This window comes from Pseudorasbora parva, chromosome 22 (assembly GCF_024679245.1).
Source record: "Pseudorasbora parva isolate DD20220531a chromosome 22, ASM2467924v1, whole genome shotgun sequence".
NCBI lineage: Eukaryota > Metazoa > Chordata > Actinopteri > Cypriniformes > Gobionidae > Pseudorasbora > Pseudorasbora parva.
In genome coordinates this window covers 41650333-41659039 of record NC_090193.1, presented here as the reverse complement: position 1 = coordinate 41659039, position 8707 = coordinate 41650333, and the positions used below count along the sequence as shown (strand labels likewise).

Below are 8707 nucleotides of genomic sequence, written 5' to 3'. Positions count from 1 at the left end.
TGTGAGGGCGTGGCCTGTCGATGACATCATATTTTTGTTACCCCGGTTACGGTGTTGTTCTGCTGAAGAGCTTTAAGGTAGCCTGACAAGCCGGAGCCACATCCAGATGTTTGGTCTGGAAACTCCCCATTGACGGCTCAATCTGAGGGGCGGATAAACGGCTGTCTGTCAAACTCCCTCTGCACGCGATAGGATAGCGCTACACCAACCAGAGCAACGACGGTGAAGCGGAGCTGACAGATTAAACATTCGCCGTATCCGGTCGGCTAAACTCGAACACATCTTCCCTTCTTCAGAATGACTTCAGTGCCGTTCTTTGTTCTTTTCTCAGAGAAAAGCTGAACTCAAGTCTTCCGGAGGCGCGGTCAAAGCTGATTCGACAGACCGCCGTTCGCCAGTTTCTGTGTTTACTAGAAGCACGCAAACGCAACTCGGCCGTCGTCATTATAGCCCCGCCCACCGACTCTATACACGATGTGATTGGGCCGTCCAGATTCTGAGGTATACAGCTCAGATAGGAATTGAGAGTTGCTAGACCACACTTGCGGGCAAATTAAATTTGCTGCCACTAGAGTGCGTCTAGATTTCTAGGCTAGCTTTAAGGGGTTCCCACACCGGACGCGGAGCTCGGCGGCGCCTCATTCGGCGCCTGTCCACGGCGACTCAGGAAGTTGTTCTAAATCCTGCCGCGCCACAGAGCGCCATTTCAAGGCTTTATATTAAAAGTATATTATATTTCCCTCAAATCGTTGAGGTGTACTGATTTCACCCTCTGCTACAAGACACATTTGTTTTACATTCTGAGTTCAACAGCTTGAATAAAGTCTAAACATATTTGGGGGGAAATGTATAATAAACGTAGCCTTTTTAAATATTTTATTTGGCTCTGTTGTGCCATATTTCCATACAATAACCCCAGTGATGCGAAATAATAAAGCACAGGCAAATGTACCGTTTGCCTCTCGTGGTTACTAGTCTTGTGCTGCCACCTACTGGATTTACCAGGTTATACACACTATACTGCGCATAGAATGTGCGCGTCAGGTGTGCGATACCTGAGACGCGGCGCGGCGCCGAGCTCCGCATCCCGTGTGCGACCCCCTTTACCGTGCGTTCACACCGCCGCCGGCGAGAGCGTCAAAATTCGCTCTTGCCGCCCTGACAACGACGCTGTAGAAAGCTCCGCGGACGCGCTGCCGCTCTGACGTAGATCGAATGTTTTTTCTTTTTTTAAACTGTATTTAAAGAGGCCGCAAACCAAACAAGCATGTTGATGGATAGACTGACCACAGGTAGCGTATAAGTTAACCTCATGAAATCGTTTAAATGTGAAAGTAAGAATTAATTGCACACCCGCTGAACAACGAGCGTTCTAGCGCCTGTAAAATAGTGTTGCGCGACTTCTTAACAAATTACACATCACTATGAAGGATCTCGTCATAAATGATCGGGAAACCCGCACAGCAATGATCAACCTCTCCTACAAATTGCTTGGGAACTAATGTGGTCGGAACCAAAGTTTACAGGCTTGCGTTATCTGGATTTCTCTCAAGCGGAGCACTTCTACATTCTGACTGGTTGCCGCCGAACCGCGTCATAGCTCATTACCATAAAAGTTGAGCTGATTAAAACTCTCTTCGATGCCCAAATCGTCCAAGACGCGCCGCGCCGCTCTCGCCGGAGCTCGCCGCCCGGCTCCCATTGGAAATGAATGACTTCCGGCTCTCGCCGCCGGCGGTGTGAACGCACAGTTACTCTCAGCCGCTGAGCAACGCACAGAGTAACAATATAACATGATTTTAAACACACTCAGAAGTGTCTAATGTGATCAACAGAGCTGTGTTACCTCATGAGCGGAGAAGAGGAAATGGCGCCGGCCACTGTGGCATAATAAAAGTCCCGCGGCTCGCGAGGCGTGTGTTGTTTATCTTATCAACACTCGCTCCTTCTGCTTTACTACAGTAACGTTAATAACGCATCCACATGATTTCTGCCCGAGTCCTGTTTTCCACCGGCTCTGAGGCGAAGAACAAAATTACATTTTGATGAAAAGAAACACACGGAAATTAAATGAACACACAGTAAATTTACATTGTGTAGCTGTAATTGTTATTATCAATATATCAATAGAGTCAGCGTGAAACGGGAGGAGTCAGTGTGAAATGGGGAGGGGTCAGCGTGGTATGGGGAGGAGTCAGCGTGAATTGGGGAGGGGTCAGCGTGGTATGGGGAGGAGTCAGCAGGGTATGGGGAGGAGTCAGCAGGGTATGGGGAGGAGTGAGCGTGGTATGGGGAGGAGTGAGCGTGGTATGGGGAGGAGTCAGCGTGGCATGGGGAGGAGTGAGCGTGGCATGGGGAGGAGTCAGCGTGGCATGGGGAGGAGTCAGCGTGGTATGGGGAGGAGTGAGCGTGGCATGGGGAGGAGTCAGCGTGGCATTTGGGAGGAGTCAGCGTGGCATGGGGAGGAGTCAGCAGGGTAGGGGAGGAGTCAGCAGGGTATGGGGAGGAGTGAGCGTGGTATGGGGAGGAGTGAGCGTGGTATGGGGAGGAGTCAGCGTGGCATGGGGAGGAGTGAGCGTGGCATGGGAGGAGTCAGCGTGGCATGGGGAGGAGTCAGCGTGGCATGGGGAGGAGTGAGCGTGGCATGGGGAGGAGTCAGCGTGGCATTGGGAGGAGTCAGCGTGGCATGGGAGGAGTCAGCTTGGGGTGAAGTCGATGTGGGCAAAAAGCAACCAAAAATCCCAGTTATCCGAGCTGCTAAACCTCCATGAGTGTAAAATGATAATAGTGATAATCGTGCAAACAGTGCAAAATATGCATTTCTGGAAACCCAAACAAACACCACATGTGGACACTGAGTTTGTGTAGAGTAGCCGACCCATGGACCACATTAGATCTAATGAACCTGTTGACCTCATCATCAAGTCAAGTCACCTTTATTTATATAGCGCTTTGATCGCAGGCGGATCGGTAATACAGCTGATATAGTTCATTTAGTTTAGTAATTACATTTATTAGGATATTTCGTTGAATATTTAGTGTCCCCAATGGAGCAAGCCAAGGCGACGGTGGTAAGGAACCCAAACTCCATCAGGGCCAGAAATGGAGGAAAATAAAAGGCCCATCAGTGTGTAAAGATAAGCAGGCGTCTCATTCGTGCTTCACTCTTCAATATAACGCCTGATGTGTGTGAGACTGAGACTCGCTGAGACTAGACGGGAAGCACAGGCTAACTTTAGCGGATGCTTGTGTTGAGAGTGTGTGTGTGTGTGTGTGTGAGTGTGAGTGTGAGGCCTCAGGTGCAGCTCCTGAATTAGACGAGAGACGCGAATAGAAGACAGAAACGAGAGCCGCTGAGTGGTGAAACTTGGACACGCAGCAGGATGATCAGTGACGCAGAACTACTGCACTGTGTGTGTGTGTGAGAGAGAGAGAGAGAGAGAGAGAGAGAGAGAGAGAGAGAGAGAGAGAGAGAGTGTGTGTGTGTGTGTGAGAGAGAGAGAGAGAGAGAGAGAGAGTGTGTGTGTGAGAGAGAGAGAGAGAGAGAGAGAGAGAGAGAGAGAGAGAGAGAGAGAGAGAGAGAGAGAGAGAGAGAGAGAGAGAGAGAGAGAGAGAGAGAGAGAGTGTGTGTGTGAGAGAGAGAGAGAGAGAGAGAGAGAGAGAGAGAGAGAGAGAGAGTGTGTGTGTGAGAGAGAGAGAGAGAGAGAGAGAGAGTGTGTGTGTGAGAGAGAGAGAGAAGAGTGTGTGTGGAGAGAGAGAGAGAGAGAGAGAGAGAGTGTGTGTGTGAGAGAGAGAGAGAGAGAGAGAGAGAGAGAGAGAGAGAGAGAGAGAGAGAGAGAGAGAGAGAGAGAGAGAGAGAGAGAGAGAGAGAGAGGAGAGAGAGAGAGAGTGTGTGTGTGGAGAGAGAGAGAGAGAGAGAGAGAGAGAGAGAGAGAGAGAGAGAGAGAGAGAGAGAGAGAGAAGAGAGAGAGAGAGAGGAGAGAGAGAGAGAGAGTGTGTGTGAGAGAGAGTGTGTAGGCCTGTCACGATAACTACTTTTTGTTTTATGATATATCGTCCCAGAAATGATTGCGATAATCGATATTATTGTCGTTTTAAGACTCCTTTATGCCACTGAATATATAAGCCTAATATAACCGCATAATAATGCAGCAGACCTTTACACTTTCAAATCACAAGCTTTTAATGCTTTAGATCATGGAAATTATTATATTATCTAAATTGTTTGTTGTAAATAAATAGTAAATAAGCATGTTCCCTTGCGGAGCGTCTTTAACACTCGTGGTTCTGCGGTGACGTTTATGAGCAGCCGGGCCGGAGCGAGGCCACTGGGCTGATTCTTCCAGACTGTCAGGAGTTATAACACTATAATAACGCCTCAACGCCGCCTGTTGTTCACCTGTGGATAATAACGGCTCTGTGTGTGAGTGTGTGTGTGTGTGTGTGTGCGGGGAATGCGGTGAGCTGGTTATCTTTAGTGTGTTATGAGGAGAATGAGCCGCTCCAGAGATCAGGGTCAATCCTTTATACGCCCGATATTCACTTCAAATTCAAAGATATTACTTTAACATTTCAATAATGTAATGACACATTAATAATAATTAATAATATTCATAAGAACAGCACAATAATACTACTACTACTACTTCTACTACTACTACTAATAATATAAATAAATAAATCGGGCTGCACAATTAATCTAAACAAGATCGTTTTATTGAGCTTGTCGTATGTTCGTCTCTCTTTCCTCGTGTGCTGCAGATGCCCATTGGCTGATGAGTGTGATGATGTCATTTTTCTGAGGCCCGATCAATGCCATGTGTTGGACTGCTCTGTGAGAAAGACGACAGGTGTGATTGACAGCGTCTCCATGGCGACGGCTCGTAAATAAGATTCTTTGGCCCATCAACGTTTATAGAAGGTGTTTATTTTTCTGCTCATTTATTAGGATGAATGACAGCTGTGAGTTTAATGAGACACAACATACACACACACACACACACACAAACACTGCTTTAGGAGAAGACACACACACACACACACACACACACACACACACACACACACACACACACACACACACACACACACACACACACACACACACACACACACACACACACACTCACCTATAGGAGGAGAATTGGCTAAACTTGTTAAATCATCAAAATCATCAGCATGTATGCTTGACCCTATACCGACTAGGCTACTAAAAGAGATGCTTCCAGAGGTCAGAGATCCTCTGCTTATTATCATTAATATTAGGATAAAGTACTGAAAACTTTGAGTTGGCTATAGTTAATCTACTTATTAAAAAAACACATCTTGATCCTAAAGAATTAGTCAATTACAGGCCAATCTCGAATCTACCGTTTACTATACTAGAAAAGGCAATGTCTTCACAACTATGCTCCTTTTTAGGATAAATGTTATCTATGAGGATTTCCGTCAGGATTTAGACCGTATCATAGCACTGAGACTGATTAAGCTCCAGTTCTAACCTAAAACACACTGATAACGTGCTTCTCTCAGTGAGAGGACAGGCAATCCTCATCTCGACTCTTTAGTGTTTCAGTTAAATGATATATTAGACACACTTATTTTTGCAACCGCGGAATGTTTTTCAGTGAATGAGTTTCGACGGACCGATTATCCTGGAACACCAACTAGCGCTCACGAGTCACGACAACAACACACCGCAGTGAACATGAGCGGAGAAGCTGATGAGACCGCTCTGCTCGGCCCCGGGACGGGACATTTAGTTTAAAAAACGAAAGGATGGAAGCGTCGACAAGAGCACGGTTGTGTGTAAGCGATACAACAAGGAGTGAGCGTATCACCACCGCACATCGAGCCTCAATATCACACACACGCTTCTGCTGCACTTAACGGCACACACTGCACTCGTCTGCTGGACTGAAATAAATAAACTATATTTAGTTGATTAAGCTTCTGATTCAGTCATTATTCAGCGGGATACTGAACATCCATGAGGACAATTACTTCTCATTGTTCTCAGGCCAAATATTTATATGCAATTAAAATGCGATTAATTTCGATTAATTAATTACAAGCCCTTTTTAATCGAGTCCCGGCCCTCGTAAAATATAATAAAAATTAAAGACAAATCAATCCATATTTCATATCTGGAAGCTGGGCTAAGTGAGCAAACACTGCATTCCTGTCACGTTAGGGGTGTGTGATAACTCCAAAATACACACACACGACAACATGTTATTAACAAGTGTTTAGTAACACACACACACACACACACACACACACACACACACACACACACACACACACACACACACACACACACACACACACACACACACATGTCTGGTGCGCTATCTTTGTGGGGACTTGCCATAGACGTAATGGTTTTTATACCATACAAACCATATATTCTATCCCCCTACACTGCCCCTAAACCTACCCATCACAGGAAACTTTCTACATTTTTACATTTTCAAAAGAACTCATTATGTATGATTTATAAGCTTTTGTACCCATGGGGACCTCAATTTAGGTCCCCACGGTGACACGAGTCCCCATGAGTCTGTGTGCATTCAGGTTGAAGTCCTCACCAGGCTAGAAAAACATGTACACACATACACACACACACCTCTAGGCCAGACCCTCAGAGACCAAACACACACTTTAGAAAACATAAAGGAAGAACACACAGTCAGTGCTTCTGTTGATTTAGTAAAATCATAAGAATCAGGAATAATAATAATATTCTTATAACCAGTGTCGGGTCAGTTGCACTAAGAAAATAATTAATTACTGCTTACTAATTAGTTTTGAATTCCTGCCTAAATCCTAACCCAGCCTGGAGTTCAGCGAGTCGAGTTCAGCGAGTCGAGTTCAGCGAGTCGAGTTCAGCGAGTCGAGTTCAGCGAGTCGAGTTCAGCGAGTCGAGTTCAGCGAGTCGAGTTCAGAGAGTCGAGTTCAGAGAGTCGAGTTCAGCGAGTCGAGTTCAGCGAGTTCAGCGAGTCGAGTTCAGTGAGTCGCGTTCAGCGAGTCGCGTTCAGCGAGTCGAGTTCAGCGAGTCGAGTTCAGCGAGTCGAGGATAGAAACGGCTCTTAATATAAAACGTCATCAGTGACTCTCATTACTGACCGAAGTATTACACACGCCAGAACCAGACACAAAAACACACATTTACACGCTAGACTTTAGATGTTGATGTTCAGTCCACTATTGAATTATATATAATTATATTTAGTATTTAGTTTAATTCCATCCGAAGTAACTGTAATTAAATTACAGAAGAAAGAAGAGTGACCCTTACTTTACTAATTCAAGAGAAAAGTCATTAAATTACAGCAGCTAATTACACCCAGCACTGCTTATAATATAATAATAATAATAATATGCTTCTTATTTGTCTGCAACTCTGGACATTCATGAAGTGCATCCTGGGACGTGTGTGTGTGTGTGTGTGTGTGAGAGTGTGTGTGAGTGTGTGTGTGTGTGTGTGTGTGTGTGTGTGTGTGTGTGTGTGTGTGTGTGTGTGAGTGTGTGTGTGTGTGTGTGTGTGTGTGTGTGTGTGTGTGTGTGTGTGTGTGTGTGAGTGTGAGTGTGTGTGTGTGTGTGTGTGTGTGTTATATTTAGCTGTAGCTCTGATATGTGCTGTCTCTCCTCCCACTGCAGCCCCCCACTGACTCTCTCTCTCTCTCTCTCTCTCTCTCTCTCTCTCTCTCTCTCTCTCTCTCTCTCTCTCTCTCTCTCTCTCTCTCTCTCTCTCTCTGTCATTCACACACTCTGAATCGCAGTGGAGACGCACCGGAGGAGAAGAGCAGCAGCGAGAGACCAGACGTGTTGAGGTAAGACGCTACACACATGAACTTGCTGCTGTGTGTGTGGATGCGTGTGTGTGTGTGTGTGTGTGTGTGTGGATGCGTGTGTGTGTGTGTGTGTGTGTCTGTGTGTGCATGAGACGCAGTGTCCATGTTTCTAAAGGTGACACACACACACACATCAGACCGGTGTGTGTCAGACTGACGGTGTCTCTGGATGTGGTTGTTTTGCATCAGGATGAAGGACAGATTGATGATGATTATTGCACGGATGGAAACACACACACACACACACACACACACACACACACACACACACACACACACACACACACACACACACACACACACACACACACACAATTGCAGATGTTTACTCACACTGTTATATAGTCTGAATATATTTGGGTATTTGCCTGTTGTGCAGAAACAAGTGTAAAAACGACATGAGATATGAATTTGTTTGTGCTTAAAACAACACCTGCAAAATTAATACACTGCGAAAAATGCTCTTCTCTCTGTGTCTCGTTTCCAGTCTAAATATCTAAATATTCTTAACTCAAGATGCATTTACTAGATCAGTAAAACGACATGAGATATTTTTTCTTGTTTTGTTGAAAATAAAATCTAAATGAAGTGAGTTTTTGCTTAAAACAGCTGAAATGATCTGCCAATGGGGTGAGAAAAATAATCTGATTATTTTTATTAGCAGTTATTCGCTGTAATGACAGCCTGAAGTGTTTCCTGTCCTGCGCAGAAGAGTGTGTGTTCGCCGGTGTTGTTGTGCATGGGATCCGGTTCTCCTGTGTGTGTGTGTGTGTGTGTGAGTGTGTGTGTGTGTGTGTGTGTGTGTGTGTGTGTGTGTGTGTGTGTGTGTGTGAGAGAGACAGCGATACGCT

General features: G+C 45.6%; 1 protein-coding gene across 2 annotated transcripts in view; it reads left to right on the top strand.

Moving 5' to 3' along the window:
• Positions 1 to 4770: 4770 nt before the first annotated feature.
• The window catches only part of filip1l (filamin A interacting protein 1-like), a 49955-nt gene continuing 46018 nt past the window's right edge, over positions 4771 to 8707 (top strand). The window contains exons 1-2 of one of the 2 annotated variants that reach the window (XM_067431571.1): positions 4771 to 4921; positions 7785 to 7835. The gene's annotated coding sequence lies outside the window, so the exon portion shown is untranslated. Of the gene's footprint in view, positions 4922 to 7682; positions 7836 to 8707 lie in introns of those variants that run through there. The other variant, XM_067431570.1, reaches the window with a different exon arrangement.